Genomic DNA, 20,181 nt, shown 5'->3' on the forward strand with positions numbered 1-20,181 from the left:
ATGCTGGTCCCTGTTGCAGCCTGGAGCAGAGCAGATGTTTATGGGACAGGAGCCCTCTGGGGCTCTCCGGGACATACACCTTGCAAGGTGCGCTGCTCCCCCTACAGCTGTTCTCTGAGAGATGCCAATCCCAGCTCAGCACCTCAGGGCACAAGTGGCACCGCCTGTTCATGCACACACAGCTGATGTCTGCCTGGAAAGGGGCACAGGTTTTCTTACTTGTGCATTTCATAATATACAAGCATATTTTTATTATCTGGGTCGTTTGAGTAGTTGAGGAAATGGCAAAGTTTTCCCACCAGAAATTTCCTGGATCTACTATATTCTTCTACTGATGGCATAACAAGAAATACTGCTCTTCTCTAGTTGTGTCAAAAAGATTCCGTTTATTATTTTCTTCACCTATTCCTTCTGGTGTTTCTAGCTCTCCTGTTTCAATTGCCATGACTAAGGACATTTCTTTACTAGACCAGCTGGATCTATGTCCTTCCCGAGTCTCCCTGATTTCCTCCTCCAGACACTCTCTGGTCATTCAAGTGCCTCTCAACTGACTGGTTTCATGCTTTGATCTTCAGGGAGTTACCCAATCTCTCTGAAGTTCACAGAAGTATCGTATCAGTCAACATCTTAAGTGTGTTTGTATCTATCACAGAATTTCCTTTTCGTATGTCTTTGTCGAAAACTCTTCCTGCATGGAAAGCCCTTGGGGATGGTGGACATGTCAGATGCTGCTGGGACATCACAGAGAGCTGAGGGAAGAGCTGGGATGCTTATTAAACTGTATGGTGTTCAACTTCTGTTTGTTGGCAAGAAACCTTTCTGTGCCTCTGAGTCTCACCAGGCCCGGAGCCCCAAAGGACACAAACCTGGTGAGTTGTGGTTCCCACTCCGGTGGCACTTGCACCTTGGCTCTGCACAGGAGAGCTCTTCATCCACTTGTTCTCTTTTCCTTCCTCTAGGCATGGAGGGAGCTCCTGTCTTCAGTGTGTGCAAAAAACAAATCTGGCCAGAATCGGGGCAGGGAGGCTTTGGGGAGACCTTGGGATCTGTGCTGGGCACAGGAGGTCTTTTCCATTGGTCTGAGAGTGTCTGCTGTGGAAAGTGGATGTTAATACCCAGCAGAGAAATGACTTTTGCATTTTATGGAGCTGTGCCTTCCCCTGGGTTTGTGTGCTGACAAGAAATGAACATCCCTCTGTGTCTCAGGCAGCTCCTCCAAGGAAAGCAGGTGGGAATTGGAGCCAAGGAGCTGAAAGCTGCAGGTGCAGCCTGGGGTGGAAGGAGCTCAGATTTGCACAAGGCTGCTCTGAGTCCCAGGGCTTGGATGGGGGAAATGGTGGGGTGGGGGTAGGGACAGAGTCTGATTGATTGTCAGTCAGGAAGGGCCTTGATTTTCATAGCTATTCAACGTGAATTAGAAGGTACTTGTGATTTATTAAAAAAATATGAATATCGAGCTAATACTGATATCCAACTGAGGGGGACAAAAACTTTCTAACAGTTTAAAGTTAGAAAGTGTATGTCTGTTGCAGCACCGGGCGGCATGCGGGGTGGCTCCCAAATACACACCCCAATTTACAGACAATCACAGAGTCCTTTTATTTACAAAGATGTTGAATACCCAAAACACAAATGCGTATTCAGAGCCCCCCCCCCCCCCCATCCCATTCTCCGCTTAGTATGGTAACTAGCCAAAAAACAATTAAGCATGCTAGTTTGGCCTTGGAAATGGGTCGGTGCTCCTTTTCAAGGGGAGGGGGGCTTAAAATAAGAAAGTAAGATGAGTCATCCTTGCTCTGAACTTTCTACCTTTTCAATGCAAATGTGACAAATGAGCTCTGGTAGGACTCCCATTTCTCCAGGTGCATGACTTTCAATGGGTTTCTGAATAGGGAGTTTCTGTAATCGTCTTGTGCTCCTAAATCTATTTATCAGGTTCCCTGTTCTTCATTACAAACCCAGCTAAGCAAAACATAAAGTTGACAAGCAATCAGTTATTGAGGCCTGGGAAAGTTAATTCAAATCTGGTTTCCCTTAACTAACCACAAACTTTTAATTTTTAGCAAACTTTAATTAATTCCTACAAAGCTTATCTCTAACTAAAATCTTAACCTCTCTAAAATCCTTAATTCTTTAAAGTCTATGTCTCACTTGGATTCAATGCCAATTGGAGATTGCACATATCAGTGTATTAATAGGGAATAAAACCTCTAAACAGGGCCATAAAAATCTTTTCTCAGTGTCCTTTAAAATATTATACATTCACTTGGAGGACAGTTCTAAAATCTGTCCAATTAACCAGAAAAATTTGAAAACTTAAATCAAATTATTCCCCGAGGCTTGGCCTGTTAACGTGTTCTGAATGTTGATGGAGCCCTGGGCCACTGAATTCCTGAACTGAAGAGCTGAAGGCTGAACAAGCCTCTGGAGAAGTCCAACCCAGCAGCAGCCTCCAAGTGTCTGAGGGAGGGTGTCACAGCTCCCACTGAGGCCACCCCTGCCCAGAGACCGTGGGGGAATGGGCAGACAAGGAGAGCGTCCCTGGGGCTGGGCAAGCAGAACTCAGAGGCACCAGCGGGTCCAGGTGGGAAACGGAGTGTGGGATGTGGCTGTGAAAGCCCTGCCTGGGCTGTGCCAAGCAGGACAGAGAAGCCCTGAGCCCCAACCTCCAAACAACTCTCTCCGTGAGACATTGCAAAGGAATTACAATTGTTTGTGTACTCTGAGTTGGAAACAATGGAGAAGTACCGACAAGAGATTCTCAGAAGCTTAAAACAACAAAACAGCCTTTACTGGCAACTTTAGAAAATCAGAGAAACTTGAGCAAAAGCTTTACTATGACATTCAGTCAACAAAAAAACACTGCTCAAAGCGTTAACTTGGCCCATTCAACTTCACAAACTGGAAGCCTGCTCAATTTTAAGTTAAGCAAAATTTGCAAGAAGAGGGAATTAGAAGAGGAAGACAGAGAAAGAGAGAAAGACAAATAAAATATAGAGAGATAGAGAGAGAGAGAGAGAGAAGAACACACACTGCTACCAGCTCCTGGATTCCAGCAGCGCTCAGACAGAAATTCCAAGAGGAGCTAGGGTCAACGTGTGTGCTTGCCTTGTGGTCAGCCTAAAATACCCCTTGGTCTTCCTGGGCCCCTCCCCCAGATGGGACTTTGGGTCATCTGGTCACTCAGGAGCTGGGCTGGGGGCTGCAGAGGTGGGTGTGGAGCATTGCCTTTGGTGTGCCAGGGATTGGCAGACACTGCTGGGCTGGGATAGAGGCTCTGGGGGATTTGGGTTACAGGGTCAAGTCAATGCTTTGAGAAGTGCTGGGGTTCAGGGCAGGGTAAGGCTGGCTCTGCCCCTTCCTCCCCCTCACACGAAATGGTTCCAGCCAACAATCTCCTCCAGTCTCTCACAAGAGGCAATGTTGGAGGTGGAATCCCAATTCTGGCCGTGGGCACCTGGACAAGAAGGACAGTTCTTTTCCGTAGGAAGGAAAACACAGAGCCCCAGGGTTTGGAAGGCAGGTGAGAGACTCACTAGGCCAAGGTCACCCAGACTTGTCATTAATGGCAGATTTTGTCTAGGAGCAGGCTTTGGATAGAGGGAATTTTTGGAGGTGGAATCCCAATCTCAGCCATGGGCACCTGGAGAAGCAGGACAGGGTTTTTTTCCCATTGGAAGGAAAGCACAAAGCCTTCCCTAGAGTTTTGGGGACAGATAGGAAGTGACCCTTGTGAAACCACTGCCAGCCAGACTTGTCCTGACAATATTCCCATGGGAACTATCCCTGGATATAAGGAAGTTTAGCAGTGAAATCTGAATTCTGGCCGTGGCTGGTGCATTTGCCAGCATTGCCATGGGTTAGCACAGGAGGGGGAGATTTCCCCTTCGAGAGAAGCTCGTATTTCAGTTTTTGCATTCAGGCCGCTCCAGATCCCTCAGCTTTGGTTGCACAGCAGCTGGAAATGCAAGCGCAGGAGCTCTCTTTGGGCCCAGCCACAGCAGGTGACAGCAAGGACAGGGCCCTGGCAGTGTGACATGTGCAGAGAGCGCCTTCAGCAAACGCTGGCGGCTGGAACTCTGTGCAGAAAAGGCCCCGGGGGGTCTCTGCACCCAGGCTAAAGGAACAAAGTTCCATTTCTGGCCTGGCTGGGGAGCACCACAATGGTGCCTTTTCAGGGCAAGGTTCCATTGCCGGCTGTTCTCTGAGCCCCAGAGGGGATTCCGGGGGGCCAAGGGACTGAGAGAGGGACTGTGCAGGAGCCGGGAACAGTGAGAGAGCCCAGGCTCTGGATTTGTGTTTATTTTAGAACTTCCCGTGTGTCTAAAACATTCCTTGCATGGTTCTGCCTTGGGAAAGGGGAACTTCCTTGGTGGCACCTTGGGCTTGGCACACACCTGAGGATGTTATAAATGATCAGAGCCAATTTCCAAAATCAAAGATTTATTTAACAAATTTGAAAAGCAATTTCGGGAAACGCCACGATAAATCAGGACAACATCGTTCGAATGTTGGGTGGCCAACCCGGGAGCAGCAAAGGGTGCTTCTCCGGAGTACTGCCCACAAATTCGGGGTCTCAGGGGAGGTGTTTTATACCATTTTTCTACCCTGAGGCGAAAACAAGACGGTAACAAAGAACCCGAAGAACATGACATCATGTACATAACATAATCATTGAAATGTCTGGTGTCCGCAAGGGATATCTGAAAGAGTTTCCTGAGAAATTGAGAAGACGTCTGAATGAAAAGTCTCCGAATCTTCTGTCAGAAGGTTTCTGCCCAGATTGGTATCGGATCTCCTGATGAGCTGTGAAGATGTGGTCAGCCCATGCTTAATGGGCCGTTTCCCGGTTACCTCTCTGGCAGATGTCGAGGTAACACCTTTGGACTGTGAAAAGACTGTGGTATGCGAAGAGATGCCCTGGAACTCTTTCCAGGAATTCAGGGTTTTTTTACATTCCACTGCAAAGTTTTAATACACACAATTTTAATCCACGAATTTAATACTATGTATCTATTACAAGGAGATTGTCTGTTTTCCATGGGGAAGCTCAGGGGTTTTGGATTGCTAAAATAAAAGAAAGGAAACCCCTCGTTGCCTGAGTGCACCCAGTTCTCCGAGCAAAGCAGGTCCCACGTGAGCGAGGGGAGGCAGGATGGAGTTGGGGAATGTGGAGCAAGGTTGTCCACTGGGTCAGAGCTCAAGGCACAGCTTCTCTGAGCAGGCCAGACCTGCCTGCTTAGGAGAGTCCCTGGGTCAATATGAGTCACTGAATGCTGCAATCACCTCTGCTCTCAAGAGAAAAATACACCCTTGAAAACAGGAATGTGCGTTTATTAGAAGCCCTTTGAAATATTTCTCCATAACTCTAGGAAAAAAGATCTCCCAATGAATTGCAACAGACCACGGGGAAATCAAGGGAGAGCTGAGAGATGAATTTCAAAGGACGTAAGGATTTGAGAAAAGTTAATGTTTTAGCTAAAGATAAGCTTTGCCAGAATTAGTTAAAGTAGGTAGCTAGATAAGCTGTGCTGGAAAGAATTAGAAGTTAATGGTTAGATGAAAGGATTCCGATCAAGGATAACGGTCCTGGATCTAAATAACTAATTGCTTGTCATTTTTGTGTTTGTTTAGCTGTGTTTATAATGAGAAACAGAAGAAACTGATAAATAGATTTAGGAACACAGACAATTGTAAATCCTCGAGCATCCTAAAACCCATTCAACAGTCACGGAGAAAGGAAACAGGAGTGTGACCAGTTATCATTTATCTTGATATCCATTGTAAAGGTTGAAAGTTTACAATGAGGAAGACTCCACTTACTTCCTTTTTTTACGCCCCCTCCCCATATAAAGGACCACTGACCCAATTCAAAGAACAAACTACACACGCTTAATAGCTTTTTAGCTAATTATAATATGAAGCAGAGAATGGGAGGTTTTAGTGCTATAAATATGTATTAGTATTTTGGATACTAAATAAATATATATTAGTATTAGTATAATATGTATTAGTATTAGTGCTATAAATATGTATTAGTACTTGAATTTGTAACTTGGCAGTGCATTTTAGGGAGTGATCGCACACAACTGCCTGGCGTTGCATTGAGCATACACTTTCTAACTCTAAACTGTTAGAGAGTCTTCTGTCTGTCACAGTTGGGTATCGATAGTAGATCAATATCCATATTTTAGTAAGTCAGCAGTGGCACAGGAAACTCCCAGCTGATGGGAACAAACTTTCTGGCTGACTTCAGAGGCCACGACAGAACTGAGTGGTTTCCCTCCTGTCCCCCAGCCCTTCCTGGCCCCAGGGGCTGATGGCATTTGTGCTCCCTCAGGTTCATCTCCCCACACCAACACCATGGGGGTGCTCAGGCCTGCTCTGGGCACTGCAAACAGGGGCTCCTGAGCCAGAGCTGCCGTGTCTGTGCCTGCAAGGATGCGGCCCCCGTGTGAGCTGGGAGAGAGGCCAGGGCTGCAGAGGGGGGATGTTGTTGGCAGGGGCATGAGGACGCTCTGGGACGCTGCCCGGGGGTGTCCAGCACAGTGGGGATGGATCAGCCCCTGCTCTGCTGCTCCTTCCCGTCTCCCCCAGGGACCCTGCAGAGCCCCAGCCGGGCTGTTTGCCCCCAGCCTGCCCACGGCCACCCTGGGGCTGCTCACGGGGCTTTTCCGTGCACAGCATTGGGCCTGGGCGTGTTCTGGAGAGAGCCTGGGCAAGGAGCCTGGAGCAGCGAGGCCCTGCCCTGAGGCGTCAGCGCTGCCCCAGCGGAGCCCATGGCCTGTCCCTGCTGCAGCCCCGGCACTGCCAGCCCCAGCCCTGTGCCTGGCGCCGAGAGCACTCCGGCCCTACAGCAACACCAGGGCCAGGAGGGCAGCGGGGCAGGGCCACGGGAGCAGCGCTGCCAACACCAAGGGCTGCTGCTCCTGGGCACAGCTGCTGTGCCAGCACTGATCTGCCCCCAGCTCTCATCCAGAGAAGAGAACCAAAGGGGGATCTCTGCAGAAAACTTGCCTGCCAGATCCTTGGGTTCCTTTAAAGCCACCAGGAGTGCAGCCCCTCATTGACACAGTCTGTGGCCACAGGGAAGGTGGAGAGAAACAAAATGAGAAATGGCACAAACAGTGACACTGCTTTGTGGACAATATTACAAAAGTAAAACAAAGGAAAAGAACCTCCAAAGTAAAGCAACAAGAGGTATCAAAAATGACTTTTATGACAAGTGATTTTGAGAAACTGGCCAGCAGTTTAATGTTTGTGAAACCATCCAGCCATCAGTCTTCCACATTGCAGTCTCGAGCTCCTGCTTCCTCAGGCTGCAGATGAGGGGGTTCATGGCTGGAGGCACCAGCGAGAACAGAACTGACAGGGCCAGATACGGGGATGGGGAGGAGACTGGGGGGGGCTTCAGGTGAGCAAACATGACAGTGCTGAGGAACAGGGAGACCACGGCCAGGTGATGGAGGCAGGTGGAGAAGGCTTTGTGACGTCCCTGCTCAGACGGGATCCTCAGCACGGCCCTGATGATCTGCACATAGGAGAAAACAATGGACATAAAACAACGCAATCCTAAAGAGATGGAAAAACCAATGAACCCAAACTCCCTGAAGCAGTAGTTGGACTAGGAAAGCTTGAGGATCTGGTGAACCTCGTGGAAGAACTGGCCCAGCGCATTGCCATGGCACAGGGGCAGGGAAAATGCATTGGCCGTGTGCATGAGAGCATTGAGAAAGGCACTGGCCCCGGCAGCTGCTGCCATGTGGGCACAAGCTCTGCTGCCCAGGAGGGTCCCGTAGTGCAGGGGTCTGCAGATGGACACATAGCGGTCATAGCACATGATGGTCAGGAGCAAATACTCTGCTGACATGAAGAACAGAAAGAAAAAGAGCCGTGCAGCACCTCCCTTGTAGGAGATGGTCCTGGTGTCCCAGAGGGAATTGTGCATGGCTTTGGGGACAGTGGTGCAGGCCGCTGAGGGCCAGGTTGAGCAGGAAGAAGAACATGGGGCTGTGCAGGTGGTGGCCGCAAGCTATGGCACTGATGATGAGGCCGTGGCCCAGGAGGGCAGCCAGGGAGATGCCCAGGAAGAGGCAGAAGTGCAGGAGCTGCAGCTGCCGCGTGTCTGCCAATGCCAGCAGGAGGGAAGCGGCTGATGGAGCTGCTGTTGGACATTTGCTGTGGCTGCACATGGGGACATGTTCATGGATAAAGGACAGTGACAAGTCAGGACAGGCTGCTTTGAGCCAAACATGGGTCATTCCCTGTAGACTGTCCCACTGTGATTCACCCACCCTTGTTCCTGCTCTGGGAAAACCTTCACCCAGGTCCCTGCCTGAGCTCCAGTTGTGCTGTCTGAGTGTGCCAGGAGCAGCCAGGCCTGTGCATGGGGGCTCTCCAGGAGCCGTCCCTGCCCCGCTGCCCTGGGTTTTTGGCCATGTGGCAGAGGGACAAGCCTGGATATTCAGGATTTGTCAGTGGAATCACTCCTAATGCAGAAAGGCTTGTTGCCATCTTCACTCCCACTTCTAAAGGGCATGGAGAACAGGAAGGAATTATAGGCATTATTTTCCTGCCCACACATCATTCCTGGTATACTGAGGTCAGAAATCCCCAGCATTTCTGCTGCACCAGACCTTGCCCAGAGCAGAGGGATCCCTGAATGTCTCACCCTCTCCAAAGGTCTCTGGGCAAGGTCCTCAGCACCCCCTTCTGCCAAGGACACTCACAGCTCCCTTGGCAAACCCAACAGCATTTCCTCAGCTGTGGCATCTCTGCACTTCCCCGTGGCACATTCAGGGAACTGCCAGAGGCTCTGGCACAGATCTGCAGGCAGGAGGGCAGCTCAGAGCTTGGAAGGACGCAGCAAGGAGATCCCCGGGTGTGCCCACGATGGGGTCTCAGGGAGGGGGCTCAGCTCATTCCCCTTTCCCATGGACTGCTTTGCCCACAGCCACACAGCTCACAGGGAAGCTCGGACACCCCATTCCCATGGACACAGCTGCCTGGCAAGAATCCCAAGGGCAGTGCCTGGCTCAGCTGCTGCAAATGCCAGAGCCTCCCTGAGAGCACCAGATGACAGTGACAGTATCAGGGGAGGGCAGAACCAAGAGAAGATGTTGTGGGGCTGTGCCTGGGAGGGCAGGGCAGACACAGCCAGGCACTCAGGACAGTGTTCCCGTGCCCAGCTGTGCACAGCACCTCCCACACACCCACAGTGCCCTCCTGCCCCCAGCACTGCTCTGTTCAGCCCCCTCTCCTTCCCTGAGCCTCTCCCTGGGCCTGGACATTTCCCTCCTGAGAGGAGCCTTGTCCCTGCCAGTGCTCACAGAGCCCATCCCACCCTCTGCGCCCTGGGCCCAGCCCTACAGAAACCTGCCTGTCTGCAGGGCCCGGCCTGGGGCAGGGTCTGTCTGCAGCTGGGCAAGGGCAGCTCAGGAGAGCCCTGCTGGGCCCTGCAAAGGGGATGCTGCTGCTGCTGCTGAGGGCTGAGGAGTGGCTGAAGGCCCTTTAGGAGGCTCCCAGCAGAGAGACTGACCACCCAAAGTTACAAATCAGGAGTCTCTGTAAATGATTAAACATGACTCTGATGATCCTAGGTGTCCCTTTCAACTCATAATGTTCTGTGGTTCTGTGATTACAATTCCTGTTCTGCTTCACTCATCCTCTTTTGCCTATAATCAGAAGAGAAAAAAACCCCTTGCAACAGCGTTACAACAGTGAAGTAAAAACCAGACCTTTCTTGGAAACTTCCAGGTGTCTCAGTGGGAATGAGGAACACCCAGCCCCTGATTTCAACAATTTATTAGAGGTTGATTAATTAGGATATTTAACAGAAACATCGAATAGGAAATTCAGTATCCACAGCTACAAACCCCTGGGTCAACCCATTGGAGTAGGTCCAAGGGCTTCTTTGTGCCACTTTTTTTTCTGACTGCTCACACTCTGGTTTAAAAACAAAATGTTCATCTTGTAGGTCCACTTCCTGACAATAAGACTGGGCAGTATTTCAGGAATATATTTTGAAGCTTATTGTTCTAAAATCTAAGATAAAGGGTAGGAAATGTTGTAGAGTTAATGAAAGATTATAGTAATACAAGTATATAAAAGTAGTTGAATAGAGTCATAGTAGTTGAATAGAGTTGATTAAAGATAATAGTTTTATAACTACATAATAGTAGTTGACAGAGCTACGAATAAATGAAAAATGCATCAAAAGCAAAAATGTTTTTGTCATCACCCCAACTTTCCCATCCCTCTCCAAGCAGGAAATTGAAAACACTCTCAGGAAAGCTCCTGGTCTTTGCAGCAATACCAGGCTTAGCTTCCTTTGGCAAGTGTCCTCCGGAGCTGTGCCCAGGCTGGTCTGGAGCTGGGAGCAGCCCTGCCCCACACAGCCCCTCTCAGCAGCAGCACCTGCCCTGCTCAGGGCGGCTCCTTCCCCCCACAGCTTCTCCCCAGCGCTGGCAGCAGCTCCCCGGGCCAGCTGAGAGCTGTCCCTGGCAGGCAGCAGGGTCCCTGGCCCAGCGCAGCGCCCTGGGCTGCAGGACCCTGCTCTGCACGACAGCCCTGGGCACCCCTGGCTGCAGCCCCGGCTGCTCAGCCCTGCAGCAGAGCCCGGCAACAGGGAGCTGCCCTGTGCTGTGCCTCGGGTGCTGCAGCAGGGACACCAAGCCCTGCCCTGGGGCCACATGCCTGCTCTGCAGCCACGCTGAGAGTCCTCCTGGAAGGGCCTTAAAGCTGTGGGATGTGCCAGCTTCAGGAGATCCCTGCAGGAGCTGCAGCTTCTCTTCCCCCAGCCTGGGAGTGACTCTTCCTAACGCTGCGAGGATTTGTCCCCCAGTGAGCCCTCAGTGAGCTCTGCTCTGTGCTGCCAGCCCAGGCTGAGTTGAAGCCCTCTGTGCCTGTGTGCTGTGCCCGGGGTGGCTGCAGGCAGTGCCCCAACCCTGCTGGGCTGGGCACAGGAGCTGCTCCTGGGCAGAGCTGTCTCTCTGCAGCGCTGCCCTTGCCAGGAGCTGCCTCTGTGCCAGGAGCCCGGCCCAGCTCAGCAGCACAGACACGGCACAAGGACTTGAGTGACCCTCTCCAGGCTTGTGCTGAGGCCCTGAACATCAGTCCCTGAGAGGGAGCTGGAGAAACCTCTCAAGAATTCAAAGTCAGAATCCAGCTCCAAAGTTTCTTGAAGTTTTACTGGGTCCCGCTGAGGGACACGACAGAGAAAGTGCAGGCAGTGATGACACGTGGGGACAAAGAGAAGCCAAGTCTTGGTGCCCTGGGCCACAGCAGCCTCTGTGCCACCAAGGGCCGTGAGGAGTCACCTTGTCCTGAGGCCCTGGGGCCTCCTGGCACAGCCCCGGCAAGCCTGGGCACTGTCAGCCCCTTGTCCTGCCCTCGGCATCCCCCTCCCATCCCAGTGGCCTCAAGGATGTGCTGGAAGGAGTCCCTGGGGAGCCTTGGTCAGGAATGGCCCTGGGGGCTCCTTAATGCTCCCAGGGACCGCAGGCTTTTCAAAGGACTTAGGGCTTTGCTTGTGCCTTGGAGTCTCAGAGAGGTTTGTGCAATCACGGCCTCCAGTTATCTGCTTTAATTAGTCCCTTGAGAGGCTTTGTCAGTAATGACACTCAGTGCACTCATTAATGCTTCAAAGCACTTCAGGTTTTTAAAGGTACTTGATGCTTCCCTTTTAAAACTGACTTTGTGAAAGGTTTGTGCCATTGTTGCCCAAATTATCTACTGTAACAAGTCCTTTGAGATTCTCAATCAGTAAAAGCACTCAGTGGGGCTCATCAGTAATTCCGGCTACTCAAGGTTTATTCAAGGACTTTTTTTTGACACTGAGTCTGAGAGGTTTGTGCACTCGTGGCCTCCAATTATTTGCTCTAATCAGTCCCTTGAGATTTTTACTCAGTAACAACACTCGGTGGAGCTCATTCATGCTTCAAGGTAATCGGGGTCATTTAAGCACTTCTTTTTGCCACTGAGTCTCTGAGAGGTTTGTGCAATCATGGCCCCAATTATCTGCTTTAAGGAGTCCCTTGAGAGCTGTGCATTGACACTCAGTGGGGCTCATTCATGCTTTGAGATACTCAGGGTGTTTAAGGTACTTTGGGTTTTTCCTTCCCACACTGAGTCTCTGAGAGGTTTTGGTGCAATCCTGGCCTCCAATTCTCTCCTCCAAGGACTCCATGAGGAACCTGTGTTGGGGATGGACCTCAGGGTGACCCTTTAATGCTTCCAGACACTTTGGGTTTTTCCTCTGACTCTGACTCCTGGAAAGGTTTGTGCAATCTCTTCTCAGGCCCTGAGGTTCCAGGGCTCAGCACCAAATGCATCACTGGGCTCATTAGGAGAAAGCAAGTCCTGACAAACCACGGCTGTGCCTTGATTTCCTTCTGGCCTGGTGCAGTTCCTTAGGAAGTCTTTTCTCCTAGAGTTATGGAGAAATAGTTCAAAGAGCGTCGAAGGAATCAACACTCTTCTTTTCAAAGGGGGTATTTTTCTCTTGAGAGCAGAGGTCATTGCAGCATTCAAGTGACTGATACTGATCCAGGGTCTCTCCTAAGGAAGTCTGGCCTGGTCAGAGGAGCTGTGCCTTGAGGTCTGATCCACTTTGGACAACCATGCTCCACATTCCCTAACCCCATCCTGCCTCTCCTCACTCACCTGGGACCTGCTTTGCTCAGAGAACTGGGTTCACTCAGACAAAGAGAGGTTTTCTTCCTTTCTTAGCAATCAAAAACTCCTAAGTTCCAAACAATCTCCTCAATTTGTGGCAAGCCCAAGGTGTCACCAAGGAGGTTCCCCTTCCCCAAGGCAGAACCATGCAAGGAATGTTTTAGACACCAACGAAGATGTACGATAAACAAAAATTTAGGGTCGGCTGGAGGCAGAATTAGAGCAACTCCTCAAGGACAGACAAGCTTTGAACTCCTTGCAAGTCAAAGCTCCAGGTGGGTTGTTGGGAGGTGTGTGAGTGAGGCAAGAGTGAGGGCAAGGGAAATGCAGAGAGCCCTGGAAGTGCTTCTGTGCACACAGGCTGTGGGGAAGGGCGCTGCAGCCCAGGCCTGGGCCAGGAGGGAGGCTGGATCATCATCCCAAGCTGCCCGGGGCCATGGCAAGGGGCTGTGGCCACGGACACTGGCCTGAGCCCAGTGCCTGGGCCCCTTGCCCAGGGCTGGTGTCAGTGGCCAGAGCCAGAGGGGATCCCTTGCTGGGGGCTGTGCCATGGCCACCTGCCCTGTGCCGCGCTGGCTGCTCAGGCGCCGCGGAACCAGCAGCAAACGCCGCTGCCAGGGCCAAAGGCAGCTCAGCCAGGCAGAAAGGGGCAGTGCTGGGCACTGGTTCCATGGCAGCCCTCACTGGGACAGCACACCTGGGTCACCTGTCCCGGCAACTGCCACGGAAACCTGGCTCATTGGGAATGCAATGGTGGACAAAGGTTTTAGGAGGGCCTGTCCCAATAGGACAAAGGGTGCTGGTTTTAAACTGAAGGAAGGGAGGTTCAGATGCGGAGAGATAAGGAAGAAATTTCTGAGGATGAGGCTGGTGATCCACCAGGACAGGCTTTCCCAGAGAGCTGGTCAATGCCCCCTCCCTGGAAACATTCAGGTCCAGCTGGGACAGGGCTCTGAAAAACCTGATCCGGTGAAAGATGTCCCTGCTCATCGCAGGCGTTTGGATGAGATGAGCACTGCAGAGCTCTTCCCATCCCAACCATTCCAGGATTGCATGGGGAGAAGGGGCTGCTGGCTGGACTCCATCCACTCCCTTGACTCCTCCTTGTCTCTGCTGGAGCCCACATCCAGCAGCCAAAGCCAGCCCCTTCTCTGGCCTTTCCCCCCCTGCCCCAGGGGCTGCCAGAGCCAGGGAGGCACAGGTGACCTTGAGGCTTTGCAGGGCTCAGGCACAGCGGCTGTGCCAGAGTCAGGGCTGAGGTGTCACTCTGCGGGCTGGGGCAGAGCCCAGGCAGAAATGAGCCCTGAAGCAGCAGCTGTGCAGTGGGGGCCAGCAGGCCGGGCTGCCAAGGGAGGCTTCTGGCCATGGCCTGGAAGCAGCTGCTGCTGCCAAGGTGCCTTTGGTGCCTCAGGCTCTCCCTGGCACAGCTCCCAGCACGGCACTCTGCACTTGTGCCCGAGCCCTTCGTTGTGTTGGCTTGGCCTGGGGCTTTTCCTGCAGCGGGACCTGCCCTGGTCATGGCACAGGAAAGGCAGTTCCTCATGGAGCAGGAGGCTCTGCCTGGAATGGGCTCAAACAAGTCCAACAAGGCCCTGTTTACTTCAAAATTGCTTCCTAGAGCACTATATTCTATATAATTGTTACAGCTCCTATACTGTGGAGTAAATAACTCTCTTTTTTCTATTTGCTCTGTTGTGTAAATAAATCTTTCTGTCTAATCCTGATCAGAATCAATCATAGCTGCATTTATGGAAATATATCTGGTATTGAATCGGTAATCCTGGGGGACAAATTGCATTGCAGTTCAATTCCACCTGTCCAGTCTTTTATACGTAAACCTTTGACAAAGTCTGGGACTAGGATTGGATCCAGCCACTCCCAGTCTCCTCACTTAGATGGAATTTGAAAAGTCAGGCATCCTGGAGGGGTTTGAGGATCCATGGTGTCTGTTGGGTGTCATTTCTCCACCTCATGACTCAGCAGGAGTTTCTCCAGTGAAGAAATGAAGCTTTTGCCTGAAGCTCCCACTCTGCCCATGACAGGAAGCTGTCAGAGTCTGTCCAAGGATGTGATATGCCTCACGACTGTCTCCAATGATTGAGGACTGAGACCCCAGGCTCTGAAAGGAGCCCCTGGCCTGGCTGAGGTGGAACGCTTGCCAAGTCTCGGAGGACTGGTATGCATCTCCATGAGAGCGGAGTGCAAGAACAATGGAACTGGTCACAGTGGACTGAGCCAAGGCTGCCTGTCCAAACTGGTCTGTCCGTACTGGAGGTACGGTTTGCAGCTTGTTCCTGAGCACTCAGCCTTTACACAGCTGGTTCCCGCTTTGGCTCTGTGCCCCTTGCTTTGCTTCCCGCTTTGACCAACCTATAAAACCTCCGGAGACCCCCGCTCACTTTTGTGATCACCCCACTGGAGAAGATCGCGTCTATAGGCATCGTTAGGCGTCGAAGACTCGACCCTCCACGTTCATAGCTATAATCCCCTTCCCCTCTTTCTCTCTCTTTCCTACTATTTTTTATTTCTCTCCCCACTATGGCATTTGTTGGCACTAAATAAAGGTGCATTTTTGATGGAGTAAACTGAGTTGTTCCCTGCTGTGTCTTTTGCGCTCTGAGATCCCTAAAACAAACCATCAGGTTCCCTGCATATATTTGTGGACCCTGACATGAAATGGGCGTCACGGTCAGGATCTTGATGGACAGAGGGGTTGCGGGTTTTGTATAGCTTGTAACAGGGGAAGGACCCTCGTCTCAGCCGCACCTAGCACGCCACTTGGGTGAGCGCTGTTAGAAAGCAAGGGGGGCCAGGGAAAATTCCCGCACACTGTACACACCCAGGCATATAGCACTCCCTGTCATCAGGATTTCACAAAAGGATCTCATTGTGCAAAAGATGGGACTGTAGTTAGTTTTTGTGTGTTTTGGGCTGCTTGGTGTAGTTGAGGAGACAACTCTTTGGAACTAAGGTGAACCTCCCAGGCAGTTTTGGTCTCCTCGCCCATTCCAGGGAAGCAAAGGGAAACACAGTTTTAGCTGTGCCTTTGGTGTAACTTGAAGCGTACCTCCCTGAGAGTGGTTTTGGTCCCTGCACAAAATGAGTGAAAAAGATAAGAATGCATTTTATGCTTTGCTAGCCAAACATGGTGCTAGACCTTCTCCAGACGGAGAAAGGTGGGCACAGAATAATTGGTTCAACTTTGAAAAGATTGTAGATAGAATATATTCTTTGCAACATGATGCTAGATACAAACTGGGCAGAAATAAAACCATTCTTTGCTCAGTTTTGGGGGCCTGTCTTTCGGCAGCCATAGAAACCCGTTTTGAACGGGTAAGTGAAGAAAAAGCAGTCATAGAATCCCTGCAGAATTTGGTAGAAGCTTTGCAAAAACAATTAGAACAGGAAAGAAATCAGAATTATTTGCTGCAGATTTCTCTTGCAGAAGAGCGAAGCAAAAATTTAAAATCTGCAGATTTACCCACAGAAATAGAAGGAAAGGAGACATACAAAATGAAACAAATATACCCTCAGAAAGAATTAGTACACATGCAAAATTGTGGGGAGCACTGTTATTCCAACTTGAGACCTCTCATTAAAACCGAATATAATTATATAAATGAAGAGGATCATGATCCCCACATAACCACCAAAGAAATACCATACACAGCCACTGAATTAGCTAAATTAAAGAAAGAATACTCCCGCCTCTCTAGTGAATCGGAGATGGAGTATGTTTTCAGAGTTTCCCTCACAGGGGGCGACCAAATTAAATTAAGTGAACAGGAAGCAAGTGGCTACTGGGGACATGGAGTTTTCTTAACAACAGGAAACACACATGCTCCATGCTCCCTGACACAGTGTGCAGCTCACTGGGCAGGGGGGTTAAACCCCCTAGAGACGGGCGACCCTCTGGCAAGAGTCGGCACCTCAGACCAACTCCTAGAAAACATACACAAAGCTGCATGCTTGCAAATGATACAGGAAAGAAAATTAATCTCTGGCTATGAGTCGCCAATGCAACAGCCTGTCAAACCTGAGATTATGACCCCCTTCATTCGAGGTTTGCCAGAGTCTCTTAAACCAACAGCAATTTTTCTTCAAAAAACAATAGCATCTATCTCCTCGGTAGATAGACTTGAAAGATTTCTCGGACACACAAGAGATCAAACTGGTTCCACTGACTCCACTGACTCCTCACCTTTTACAACTCCTAGCACACAATCTAACAGCAGTTATAAACTTTGGACATGGAGTGAGGTAGCAGAGGAGTTAGTAAATTACAGTAGAAAATATGGACCAGTGAAGTACTCAGAGGACAAACCAGAAAACCCAGAGGAGTCAGGCACATTGCTTCTCCTAATGAAAAACCAGAAAAGGGAAAACAAATTTCCAGACGGCAGCAGCTGTGGTTGCTAGGGCTGAAAAGGGGAGTTCCACGAGAAGTAATGGATAAATTGCCGTATGATAAATTGGCTAAAATAATTTCCAATTGGCCCTGTCCCAAACCTATTGTGTGGGAATCATCCAACCAACAACCCAGTGCACCTCCTCTTCCACAAGCCTTGGGCAACCAGCCACAACATTCCCCAACACAGGTTTTAAGCAATGAGACACAGCATGCTCTCTCCCCGCTTCAGGGAAGTGAAACACACCAACCTCCTTTAAACTAGAAACTCCGTTTCTCGATAGTGAGCGAAGAAACGGAGACTGGATGTTTTTGAGGAAGCTCACAAAGGACCCGAGAACAGGGGACATATTGATTACAGCAATAGTTGGCCCCAAACAAATATTAATAACTTTTGTTGTGGACACAGGGGCCCAAATCAGTGCATTGAAAATCACACACGCCCAAAAGTGTGGGCTTGTTCCCAGCAAAAAACCATGTTGTGTTTTAAATGCCCTAGGAACTACAGAGTCTATGAGTATCGCTCTAGTAAAACTCACACTGCCCGGAGAAGACAACCCAATAGCTGTCCAAATGGTCATCGGAAACATTCCTGACAGTTTGTTAGGGATGGATATACTTGCTGGGAGACAATGGGAAGACTCAGAAGGCTTTCTCTGGTCTTTCGGAGCTCCCAGCCTTAACATCAGGCTGCTACAAACAGCTCCTTCCCTACCGTTCAGCAAAATCCCTTCTGTGAAACAATATCCTTTACCCTCTGGTGCTAAAGATGGCATCAAGCCAGTCATTCAGGAATTGAAAGATCAAGGAGTAATTGTTAACACTCACAGCCCTTTTAACTCACCAATCTGGCCAGTTAAAAAACCCAATGGAAAGTGGAGACTGACAGTTGATTACAGACGGCTTAATGCCAACACAGACCCTCTTACAGCAGCGGTCCCAAATACAGCTGAATTAATAATATCAATTCAGGAGAAAGCTCACTCTATTACGGCAACAATAGATGTTAAAGACATGTTTTTCATGATACCCATACAACAAGAAGATATGGACCGTTTTGCCTTTACATGGGAGGGACAGCAATATACCTTCACACGTCTACCCCAAGGGTACCGACACTCGCCCACTTTAGCCCACCATGCTTTAGCCCAAGAATTAGAAGAACTATCTAAACCTGACACTGTAGCTGTTTACCAATCCATAGATGATATTTTAGTGGGAGGGGAAGAAAGAGAAATAGTGGAGGATGTTCAACAGAAAATAATTTCCCACTTAGAAAGCCTTGGTTTGCAGACCCCCTCAGAAAAAATACAAAAACCTGCTCAAGAAGTGAAATTTTGAGGCATCTGGTGGAAAGGAGGTATGACATGCATCCCACCAGACACCCTAACTTCTTTAGATCAAATCAAGATGCCTGAATCTAGAAAAGAACTCCAACAAGCTCTAGGACTATTGGTATTTTGGAGAAAACACATTCCAGATTTTTCAATTATTGCCAGACCTCTTGATGATTTGTTGAGAAAGGGAGTAAAATGGGACTGGAGCCCTTCTCAGGAAGAAGCATTACAATTGTTGATTTTTGAAGCCACAGCTCATCAGGCCCTAGGCCCTATCCACCCAGCAGATCCTTTTCAGGTAGAATGGGGATTTGCTACCTCAGGATTGTCAGTACATATATGGCAAAGGGGTCCTGAAGGCCCAATCAGACCTGTTAGCTTCTACTCCCGTGGCTTGAAAGATGCTGAAAAAAGATTTACAACTTGGGAGAAAGGCTTATTTGTTGTTACCCAAGCTCTCATAGAAGTAGAAAAGATCACAAGAAAACAACCAATTGTGTTGAGAGGTCCCTTTAGAGTCATTAAAATAGTGATCACAGGGACTCCACCTCCTGAAGGGGTAGCACAACGAGCCTCAGTAAGGAAATGGTATGCACAAATAGAGCATTCTAATAACATCTTTTCAATTACTGAAGGCGCTGTGAAAAATTTACCAATACAAGACACAGAGAATCTGAACAGCAGCCAAGACAAACCTGCCTCAGTTCTTAAAATAGCCCCTCCCTTCTCCCCTGAGCAAACAGCACATTCATGGTTTACTGAGGCCTCAGCTAAGCGTGAAGGAAAAGTGTGGAAATACAGAGCTGTAGCTTTGCACACTTCTTCTGCAGAGCGGATCATTACAGAAGGGGAAGGCAGTGCCCAAATTGGGGAACTTAGAGCTGTTTGGAGTGTTTTCCAGAGGGAGGCACAAAACACCTCTCTTGTCTGTATTTACACTGACTCCTATGCTGTATATAAGGGCTGCACTGAATGGCTGTCTTTCTGGCAACAGAATGATTGGGATGTTAACAGAATTCCAGTGTGGCAGAAAGAAAAGTGGCAAGAAATTTTACAAATTGCAAGTCAAGGGAATTTTGCTGTAGGGTGGGTAGCCTCTCACCAGACAGATGATAATCCAGCAGGAGAATGGAATAACAGAGCTGATGAATTAGCAAAATTAAGTCCTCTGAAAAAGGATGAAATTACTGAAGATTGGGAGCACTTATTAGAATGGCTGCATGTAAAACGACAACACACAGGTACAAAAGATTTATACAAGGAAGCTCATGCCCGGGCTTGGCCCGTTACCAGAGAAATGTGTAACACCTGCATTTCAGCCCGTGAGCAGCGTCGCAAACGGCTAGAAAGACATCCTTTGGAGGATGACCCACTACACTTGAGGACAGGTAAAGGCTTATGGGATGCATGGCAGGTAGATTACATGGGTCCCTTTAAGCAATCAGGAGGTAAACATTTTGTGTTAGTGGGGGTTGAGATTACATCTGGATTAGTTCAGGCCGAGGCATTTAAAAGGGCTACAGGGGAAAACACTGTTAAAGCATTGCAGATATGGTTCGGGACTTTCCCAAAACCACAGGAAATTCAATCTGATAATGGGTCACACTTTACTGCTAAAGTAGTACAGGAATGGGCAAAAGGTGAAGGGATAAAATGGACTTTTCACACTCCCTATTACCCTCAAGCTAACGGAATTGTAGAAAGGACTAATGGTCTTTTAAGACGACTTCTGAAACCACAAGAGGGAGGCTGGGATGGCCG

Source organism: Chamaea fasciata, unplaced genomic scaffold (genome assembly GCF_029207755.1).
Source record: "Chamaea fasciata isolate MVZ Bird 193981 ecotype frontalis unplaced genomic scaffold, bChaFas1.0.hap1 SCAF_207, whole genome shotgun sequence".
NCBI lineage: Eukaryota > Metazoa > Chordata > Aves > Passeriformes > Sylviidae > Chamaea > Chamaea fasciata.